Consider the following 10,462-nt stretch of genomic DNA (forward strand, 5'->3'; position numbering starts at 1 on the left):
AGTCTTTAAAATGGTAGAGGCAAAGAGAGAGAGGGGTTAAGACCCACCAATAAATCAGAGGTGGGCGGAGTCAGACTACTCCTTGAGTGCTGAGTCAGCGATGGATCTCTCCCCTAACCCCTCAAGCATCACCCTCTTTCCTTTCCCTCAAAAAATCTACTACTGGCGTCATTACTTAGGAGTCTCGCTGGCGATTCACGTAGCATCTGAGGGACAGTGAACTGTGAAAGGTTCACAGACACCCCTCCCCCCCATCTCTCTCTCTCTCTCTCTCTCTCTCTCTCTCTCTCTCTCTCAGATACCGGGCATTTTACCTTCTAATTATCGTTTTCCATAACATTTAATGTAATCATGACCATTATCATAATTACTACCACTGCAGTTCTCCTTATCACTATCACCTCGGCCACTGCATCAACACTCACTTCATACCGTCACTGGAATGGTCTTCCACGTCATTATCATATTTGGCTGCGATGTTCTCTGGCGTCATCACTGTCGCCACCATCATAGATCCCTCAGGATGGGCCAAAAGGCCACCATGAAAAATGGTAGTACCATAGAAATCGGAGCTCAGCCTGAAAGAGAGAGAGAGAGAGAGAGAGAGAGAGAGAGAGAGAGAGAGAGAGAGAGAAGTAGGGGGTTGGGGGAGAGGCTGATAGTCCTTTTTTGGAAAGGATTATAATGAGTTATCTATTCTTCTGCCCTACGGTGAGTGTTTAGACTCGTCTCCTCAGGTTTCACTTGAAATGCAGCAGTAAATTTTCTTGGTCCATTCAATAAAAAATGTGAATACTGTAAAGAGAAAGAAAAGTCAAGACTAATTATCATTCTGCCCAGAAATACACATTTTAAGAATTTGTTTTTCGATTTTTCTAATGAATTTATTACTTCTTTCTTTAAATTTATTTAATTAGTTCCAGCCTTTATGTCGTGAAAATAAAGAATAATTAGCCAAAGGTATGAAATTTCCATTTTCTGAAATTGTCAGATAGGAAAATCAAAATCAGGACAGAAAAAATTTGATATGCTAAAAACTTTGCAAGTCTAATGAACCTTAACTTTTGGAAATATGCAATGTATGACTTGCAGACATATGAGCAGCCACATCCTTGCATTTTATGAAAATTAATAAGGGCATATTTGTTGTTAAAAAACTCACTGCTACTTATTAATTTTATTAGCAAAATTCCAAGGCTTCCGTTTTTCCTAGATGCTCAACTTTCACCTCTTCGCTCTCCGGGTATTTACAAGCCAATCCTCCCCAGCCATAAATACTCCCCAGGGCAAAGGCTCTTAGGAGGATGCGAAGTAAAGAGGAAAATAATGATACATCTCGGTCCCTGGGGAAGGATTCATAGAGTGTATCCCGCCCCTCTTTGAGGGGAAAACTTTATATGTTCTCTCTCTCTCTCTCTCTCTCTCTCTCTCTCTCTCTCTCTCTCTCTCTCTCTCTCTCTCTCTCCTCCTCCTTGGTAACGTGTACTATTTAGCTTGCATGCTGATTCTCGTACAGGGGTCAAGTATAAGCTAAATAATATGGATAAAAACTTGGAAAGGAAAAGAGAAATCAAAATACATTTGAGCCCTTGACAGATGGGTCATAAGATTTAAATTACCCATATATATATATATATATAATATAAGTCTTCATATAAATTGGTACATCATGGGGTACTCACGAGCTTACATTTAATTATACAGTAACCCAGCAGGTAACTCGAAAACTCCACCCACACACTTGAAATTAACAAATGTTTTGCTAGAACTCATTTGTCACTTACCAGATCTATTATTAAAAATCTTTGGTTAACGGTTGATCCAGTTTTACTTTTATAAAATTTGAGTACTTGGCAGCAAATTTTGCATCCCATGCTTTACCATGACAGTTTCCACATTTCTCTCGCTTTTTGCGAGAAAGCTCATACTAACCGAAAAACAAGACTGCCAAGTAGGAACTACTTTGCAATGAGGCAGTGTTGTCATCAAGAGAGAGCTTTAGTAGCTTTTGTCACCACTGACGTACTATCATGTAAAGAACTGTATAGAAAATGGAAACAAGTTGGAATACCAGAATCCATTAAACATCCATTTACTACTAAACAACACCAACCTTATACAATGCACTAATTATACACCACATAGAGATGCTGTCAGAATAATTATAACTGCCCTCTCAGAGGAAGGATATGGAAAGATAAAAAACAGTAAAAGCAGGACCAGCCGAACTAATGTCATTAATCAGACTCTTTGGATTTTAAGAGATGTTAGAATGCCTCAGTTTCTAGCCTCTATAAAAGTGCTGATTAAGATATATGGTAATTCTTCAAGGCATAAATACTATGAGCCACAGGCATACAGGCTTGTCGCCACGATGGTTTGCGTGTATTTGAAGACAGAATTTTTCTGTTACTACTCTCTTATCAGTCATCATTTGATAATTCCTTTTTAAAAGAAAATGTTCTGTAGTTTCATGCAGATTAATAAAAGGTGCTGTATATTTGCTCAATATTCATGTTTTCATCTACACAAGAAAGTGTCTATCTGATGAAATTCTCTCTTCTGTCCATTTGTCTATGTACTTTTACACAGTCTCAAAATTCTTTTACAGAAGTAGCAATTAGCCCATAACTAGCTTATCTAAAATTATTTTTGAGAGGCTAACCACTAAACATTATAGCTCGTATGTAGCGCCTGTCGGTGGAACTAGATACAAGTTCATTATAACTGAAAGATGTGATGCTGAAGTTGCTGAAGGTATTTTTGAGATCAGTTAGAAGTTTTAAAGTTGAAGTGAGGTATATTTGTGATATGTTAATTAGAGAGTGCCTGTTTTGGTGTAAAAGTGGTCTGGGACAAAGCTGTGCTATTCTTTCATGGGTACTTCCTATTCTTTAAGATTGGAGTGACTAAATAAGTCGGCGGAGAAAGTGTCACAAATGGAGTAGAAGGGTTGGAAGGGTATAGAGATACAACAACAGAAACAAGCTTTGCATCAATGAAAAACTAATTAGAATGTTTTGAGGTGATTTTAGATGGTGGAGAAAATAAAAGAAAGGCACTTGATGATGGGCAGCTGAGTGCTTGTAGGGGAGGAAAGGTCAAAATGCTAATGATGAACCTTCGATGTAGCTACCGCTTGCCAAAAATATTTTGTAGGCCCCTTCAACATATACTGGAAAGGAGTGTAAAACAACATTGCTCTACCAAGCAACTTTTTAAGGCAACGAGTTTCTCACTGCGATTACTACTATCCTTATAATGATTTCCAGATACTTCAGTTTATTTATATTTTTCTGTTTTTTCCTGATTATCAGCCGAAATGATATATCACTAGATATAAACAATATTTTAGAACATTATGCGACTAAATTGAAGCAGAAGTCCATAAAACAATAACTGAGTGCTGTATATTAAGTATTCATTCCTTATACTGTTCTATAACTCGCTTTATTTTTAGGCTCCCTTGCTAATAAACACAGCCGGTCAATGTTACTGCTACAGTGACAGGCCTAAGAAATGTGGTATTGGTTAGTAAAGTACACACATACACACAAACACACACACACACACACACACACACACACACACACATATATATATATATATATATATATATATATATATATATATATTTATTTATATATATGTATATATATATATATATATATATATATATATATATATATATATATATATATATATATATATATATATATATATCTACTAATGGGACCTCATTTAAATTGGATTATTTCTTACAAAGATTTTATTCACACAAGGTACGAGCGCTCAAGGACTAACTCTCCTCAGCCCAGTAGCCAGCTAGTGGACGACTGGGACAGTTAGTCCTTGAGAGCTTGTAACTTACGTTTAAAAGCGGTCCCGTTTGTCTTTGTTTGGGTACCCAGTATAACTGTGCAAGTGATTAAGCTTAATTATATATAAGATAAATAAGATTAATATAACGGACTTATGCATATACATGCATATACATATATATGTATATATGTGTGTGTGCACATATATACTGTATGTATAAGTACATGATTATTTTCTCAATTATCTGCATTCATTTTATCTGAAACTTGACAGTGTTTTGTATGCAACCAGCACCTAGCACCTCAGCAACCAAGAAATATATGTATATATATATACATACATACATATATATATATATATATATATATATATATATATATATATATATATATATATATATATATATATATATATATATATATATATATATATATATATCTGAAATTCATGAAATGTAAAGAAACGTGCTCCAATGGTTGGCACCATTCATGGGCATAAAGAAGTGTTGGTAATACTACTTACCGTCATAAATAGGCTGAGAAGAGTTATTGGTAGGAAGGGGGATTGTAGGTTGGGTAAATAGATTTTGCGGGAAGGCCAGGTGGGATAGGAAGGGAGTAGTTGGCAAAGCAGCGCAGGCAAAGAGAAGTGCGTGTAACACTGTTCACTGCATAAGCAGGCAGAGAAAGGGTTACAGAAAGGTTTGTGGCCAGCTTAAAAGCACAACTTCATTTAGCATGTCATTATACGTCAATTTTTTATTGCTTTTGATTAGCTGATATGGATACATCATCAGTTGAAAAGCATTTGGTAGAAGGTGTGTGGGTGGGTAAAGTATTTGTGTTTTTTGTGAGCACTCCTCCAATTGGAGGAAATGCATGTCATTACAAGTCATTGTGATTTTTTGGCTTTTTAATGGCTGATAGACAAATACACCATAATCATCTTTCTCTAATTGGCTACATCCTGAAAGTATCAATGCACATGGTAACCATGGGGTGTTTTCCTTGTTCGTCCAGTCGGCGCATGATCAGTTTCTTTTTTGAATGATTCAAGAGTGTTCACGGTATGCAATGCTTTCTGAGCAACACATGGCTTTTAGTGCAGTGCCTGAAGTATTGCAGGTGCTGCTAGTTGTGAGTGTTGCTCAGTATTCTCTGTATGGCCCCACCAAGTCTTAAAAATTCGAGGAAGGTGTTGACCCTTCAGGAGAGATCGATGGGAGAATCGAGGCAGATTGGTCTAGCATCTAGGAGTATTGCATTGCCCAGTCAACCTTGCGAGATATCAAGAATTCCAATGATAAGCAAAAGAGGACAGGTAACAAGGAAAAAGACATCCAGGAGTAAGGTCTGCATTGTGATGACAAAATTCCCTCATGAAGACATTAAGCACGCGGCATTGATCTGGTTTCGTCAGCAAAGGGTGATATATCTGATGCCAATATAAAGATGATGTAAATTCGATGGATTAAGTGAATAACATACAAACTATTGATAATCTGTTAAAATTTGTATCTGATACCTTGGAGAGCAGACATATGAAAATAATATTTTCCAAGAGCACTTTAAAATACTAGATTAAAAAAGTGTATAAGTTTGAATTCAAACGGAATTTTACTCTAAAATTTGTTTGAAACATTTTTTGTACGGAATTTTTGCGAATGGAATTCCACCCAATGTGATATGCTAAGATATGTTGATGACAAAATACTTATTTCGCCAATGAACGAAAACGTGAATGCTTCTCTTGGTAAAATAGATGACGGTAGCTTACCCTTTTTAGATTACTTAATACACAAAAGCAGTAGTGAATTTGAATACATTGTATGCTTATAATTCTGCCTATGTACATTCCTATTCTGGCTAAAACAATTAAGGAAAGAAACCAGATTTCACATCCACGTTTTTAAGGGCATTACATGCATGTATCCCTGAGTATGCTAATGATGAATATTTCTTGATTCTATTAGACAGTGCACTGAGAGCAGCAAATAAAATCTGATGTACCATACAGTAAAAAATTCGAAGATATCCGCCGTCTACTTAAGAGCTTTGGCGCTAAAGTAGAATTACAGAACAACAATACAATGAAACAAGCACTTGCAAAGAAATCTTCCGACAACCCATTTTGTCTTGAATGGTCATGAGAATAGCCACGGTATAAACAGACATATAAAGTAAGTAAATATAAAAAAAATAAAACATGTTTTTATTAAAATGCACAAAAATTAAAAAAAATAACATGGAAGGAAATGATACAAGAAAAGAAATTATTTTCTTACTTCTCGTAACATTTCCTTCCGTGTTTGGAGCCCACGCTTATATTTTTGTAGACATGATTAATTATAAGAAAATCCTGGTGTCTCAAAAAATTATTTTTTACTTTTTTAGTGCATATTAAAAAAAGCGTGTTTTAAAATTTTTTGTATAGGCTTTTTATTTTATATTTTTTTATTTTGACAGAAACTGTGAACGTGACATCCTGTTGAGCCAAATAACGTTTAAAAAATTCGTAGGAGCGATTAACTTATTCTATCAAGTCAAAGAGGGCATGAAAAAATCCGAAGATTTTCATACAAATCCTGAGATACTGAGAGAAGTCACTGTAGGGTCGCTGGAGGTCACTGCTGACCTACTGATCACGTAAGGTTACATTGTTACTGGGATTGAGTAATCATGCAAAATTTCAAGTCCATCGGACAAAGGGAACAGGTTGAAAATTGAGTCACAAGTTTTGACCCAAACAGACAGACAGGCACAGAAGTCACGTTAAATCAAAGCATGTAAAAATATATTTTTTTGTCCTGTCGCATTTCCTTCCATGTCAGGTGCCCAGGCTTTTATTTTTGTAGAGATGATTAATTGTAAGAAAATCCTGGTGTCTCCAAAAATTATTTTTACATGTATTTGTTTAACTTGACTTCTGCGTCTGTCTGTCTGTCTGTTGTCAAATCTTGTAACTCAATTTTCAAACTGTTTCCTGCGTCTGATGGACGTGAAATTTAGCATGGTTTACTCAATCTCGGTGACGATACAACCTTACATGATCAATAGGTCAGCAGTTACCACTAGTGACCCTACAGTGACCTCTCCCAGTATCTCAGGATTTGTATGAAACTCTTAAGATTTTTCTCAACTTCTTTGACTCGGGTAGAATCTATCTTCTATATTACCCCTTCCCCTTCCCCTCCCCAGCACACAATCAAGTGTTAATTTAGCTGCGTCCTTCCCTCCCCCTCCCACTTCCCTCCCCCTCCCCTTCCTCTTTCCGCCCCTCCCCTTCCCTCTCCCATCTGCCTTCCCCTCCCTTTCCCCTCCCCCCTTCTGGAGCATGCTACCAAATGTTAATTTAGCTGTGTCCTCCTCCCCCTTCCCTCTTCCATATCCCTTCTCCTCCCTTCCCCATCACCCTTCCGGAGCATGCGATCAAATGTTTATTTAGCTGTGACCTCCTCCTCCCCTTCCCTTTTCCATCCCCTCCCATCCCCTTCCCTCTTCCATCCCCACCCCTTCCCCTCCCCTCCCCTCCCCTTCCGGAGTATGGTTAAGTGTTAATTTAGGTGTGACCTCCCCTCCCCTCCCCTCTTCCCCCTTCCCTCTTCCATCCCCTCCATTTCCACCTTCCCTCCTCCTTTCCATTCCCCTCGCCTCCCCCTTCCCCTCCCCTCCTCTTCCCCCTCCCCTCCCCTTCTCCTCCCCACCCCTCTCTTCCCCCTTCCCCTGTCCTGTCCCCTCCCCCTTCCCCACCCTTCCCTCCCCTTCTCCTCCCAAAACACTCCCATCTTAAACAATTATTCTTATTTCAGAGGTTAAATATTTACGAAGAATATATTTCACAAACAGTCAAATCACTACCAAATAGACTCCTTCCCCCTTCCGGAGCTCATGAGCAACAGTTAATTTATCCGTGTCCTCCCCCTTCCCTACCCTTCCCTCTTCTATCCCACTCCACTTCCCAATCCCCCTTCCCCACCCCTCCCACTACCCATTCCTCTAGCCATCCCCTCCTCCTTCCCCTCCCCCTCCCCTCCCTTCCCCTTTCCAACTCCTCTTTCCCTACTCTACCCCTTCCTCCTCCATTCCTCCCCTCCTCTTTTTCCTCCAACTCCTTCCCATTTTCATCCCCCATTTCCCATTCCCTCTTCCCCCTCTCCTTTTTTCTCTTCTCATCCCCTCTCTCCTCACCTTCCACCTTTCCTCCCTCTCCCCCTCCCCTTCCCCTCCTCTCCTCTTCCCTCTTCCATCCCTCTTTCTCCTCCCCTTCCCCCTCCCGTTCCCCTTCCCCTCACCTTCCTACTCCCCCTTCCCTCTTCCCTCCCTTCCCGATTCCCCCTTCCCCCTTCCCTTAATCTCCCCCCGTAAACGGATATCAGTTTCGTTAAATACATTCATAAATTGGTTACAATTTCTGTCAAAACTAAAAAGTATAAATTAAAAAATAAAAAAAAAATGTATAGACATCCTTTTATTAAGATGCATTAAAAATTACAAAATAATTTTATGAGACACACCAGGATTTTCTTACAATTGATCATGTCTACAAAAATAAAAGCGTGGGCCCCAAACATGGAAGGAAATGCTACAAGAAAAGAAATTTTTTTTTTATTTCTTGTAGCATTTCCTTCCATGTTTGGGGCCCACACTTATTTTTGTAGACATGATTAATAGTAAGAAAATCCTGGTGTCTCAAAAGATAATTTTTTACTTTTTAGTACATTTTAACAAAAGCATGTCTATGAAATTTTTTATTTGTTTTTATGTACTTTTTAGTGCATTTTAATAAAAGCGTGTTTTCTTTATTTTTTATTTTATACGTTTTAGGTTTGACAGAAACTCTGACTGATTTATGATTGTAACTAAAAAGAATTGAACGTGATATCCTGTCGGGCCAAAGGACGTTTGAAAAATCCGTAGAGTTATTAACTTATTTTGCCGAGTCAAGAAGGTATGAAAAATCCGAAGATTTTCGTACAAATCCTGAGACACTGGGAGATGTCACTGTAGGGTCCCTAGAGGTCACTGCTGGCCTACTGATCATATAAGGTTGTATTGTCACCAGGATTGCGTAACCATACAAAAGTTCAAGTCCACTGGACGAAGGGAGCAGCTCGAAAGTTGGCCCAAGCAGACAGACAGGCAGATGGGCAGACGCAGAAGTCAAGTTAACTATAAAAAAACATAAAAAAAAGGAATTTTTAAAACACTCTTTTATTAAAATGCACTAAAAAGCACAAAAATAATTTTTTGAGCTACACCAGGATTTTCGTACAATTAATCATGTCTGCAAAAATATAAGTGTGGGCGCCAAACATGTAAGGAAACGCTACAAGAAATAAAAAACATTTCTTTTCTTGTAGCATTTCCTTCCATGTTTGTGGCCCATGCTTTTATTTTTGCAGACATGATTGATTTGTAAGAAGATCCTGGTGTCTCAAAAAATTATTTTTTTTTACTTTTTTAGTGCATTTTAATAAAAGCATGTTTTAAAGAATTTTATTTTTATTTTTTAATTGTTTACTTTTTAGTTTCGACAGATATTGTAACGGATTTATGATTATAACTAAAATTAAATTGAACATGATATCCTGTTGAGCCAAAGAAGGTTTGAAAAATCCATAGAATTATTAACTTATTCTGCCGAGCCAAAGAAGGTATGAAAAAACCGAAGTTTCATACAAATCCTGAAATACTGGGAGAGATCACTGTAGGGTCACTAGAGGTCACTGCTGACCTACTGATCATGTAAGGTTGTATCGTCACCGGGATTGAGTAACCATGCAAAATTTCAAGTCCATCGGACAAAGGGAACAGGTCGAAAATTGAGTTACAAGTTTTGACCCAAACAAACAGGCAGGCAGACAAATGTAGAGGACAAGTTAAATAAAAACATGTAAAAAGCATGTAAATAGAGGTGCTTTCAACCTTCACTAAGGTTTTTTTCAGCTGTGATAAAAAGTAATTGACAAGTGTTTACAAAGAAATAAATAAGTAAAGATATAACAGAAATGAAAAAAAAAAAATCAAATGAAAAATGTCAGGCTGGGGTCTTCCTTGGATATATTATTTCTTAATGGTATCTTCTTGTGTTTGTACAAGTCATTTGCTGGCCGAAGGAGCAATTTTCACCGAAATATCTAACTGCAGATTCGCTGCTAGGCATATTAAACGACCTGTGAAAATCTCTTCAGAGATGAAGGTCTTGTTTCCTTGAAAATATCCATCTGTCTGAGGACTGCCCTGCCCCTCTAACTATTCTTCTTCTATTGGTATTTTGCATCTTGCAGATAATCTTTGCCTCGTCGAAAGAAATTTGATGGTCTAAATCCAGACAATGGTTAGCTGTGGCACTGCCACTAACTTCAGTCCTACACGCATCTTCATGTTCAGATAATCTGACTGAGCAATCATTCAGTATCCCCGACGTACAATTGGGTACAATCTTGTCAGAGAATTATGTAGATGCTTGCATTTAATTCAAGGTTCTTAACAGAAGTGTATTGATAAAAAATATTGTTTGTTATCTTTTTCAGGATTACAAATTCTTTTGAATGAGGCAATTTTAAAACATTTTTACACCCGGCTGTCTGTTTGTTTGTCTGTCTGTCTGTCTGTTTGGGTCAAAACTTGCAACTGATTTT

Source organism: Macrobrachium rosenbergii, chromosome 41 (assembly GCF_040412425.1).
Source record: "Macrobrachium rosenbergii isolate ZJJX-2024 chromosome 41, ASM4041242v1, whole genome shotgun sequence".
In the NCBI taxonomy this organism is placed as follows: Eukaryota; Metazoa; Arthropoda; class Malacostraca; order Decapoda; family Palaemonidae; genus Macrobrachium; species Macrobrachium rosenbergii.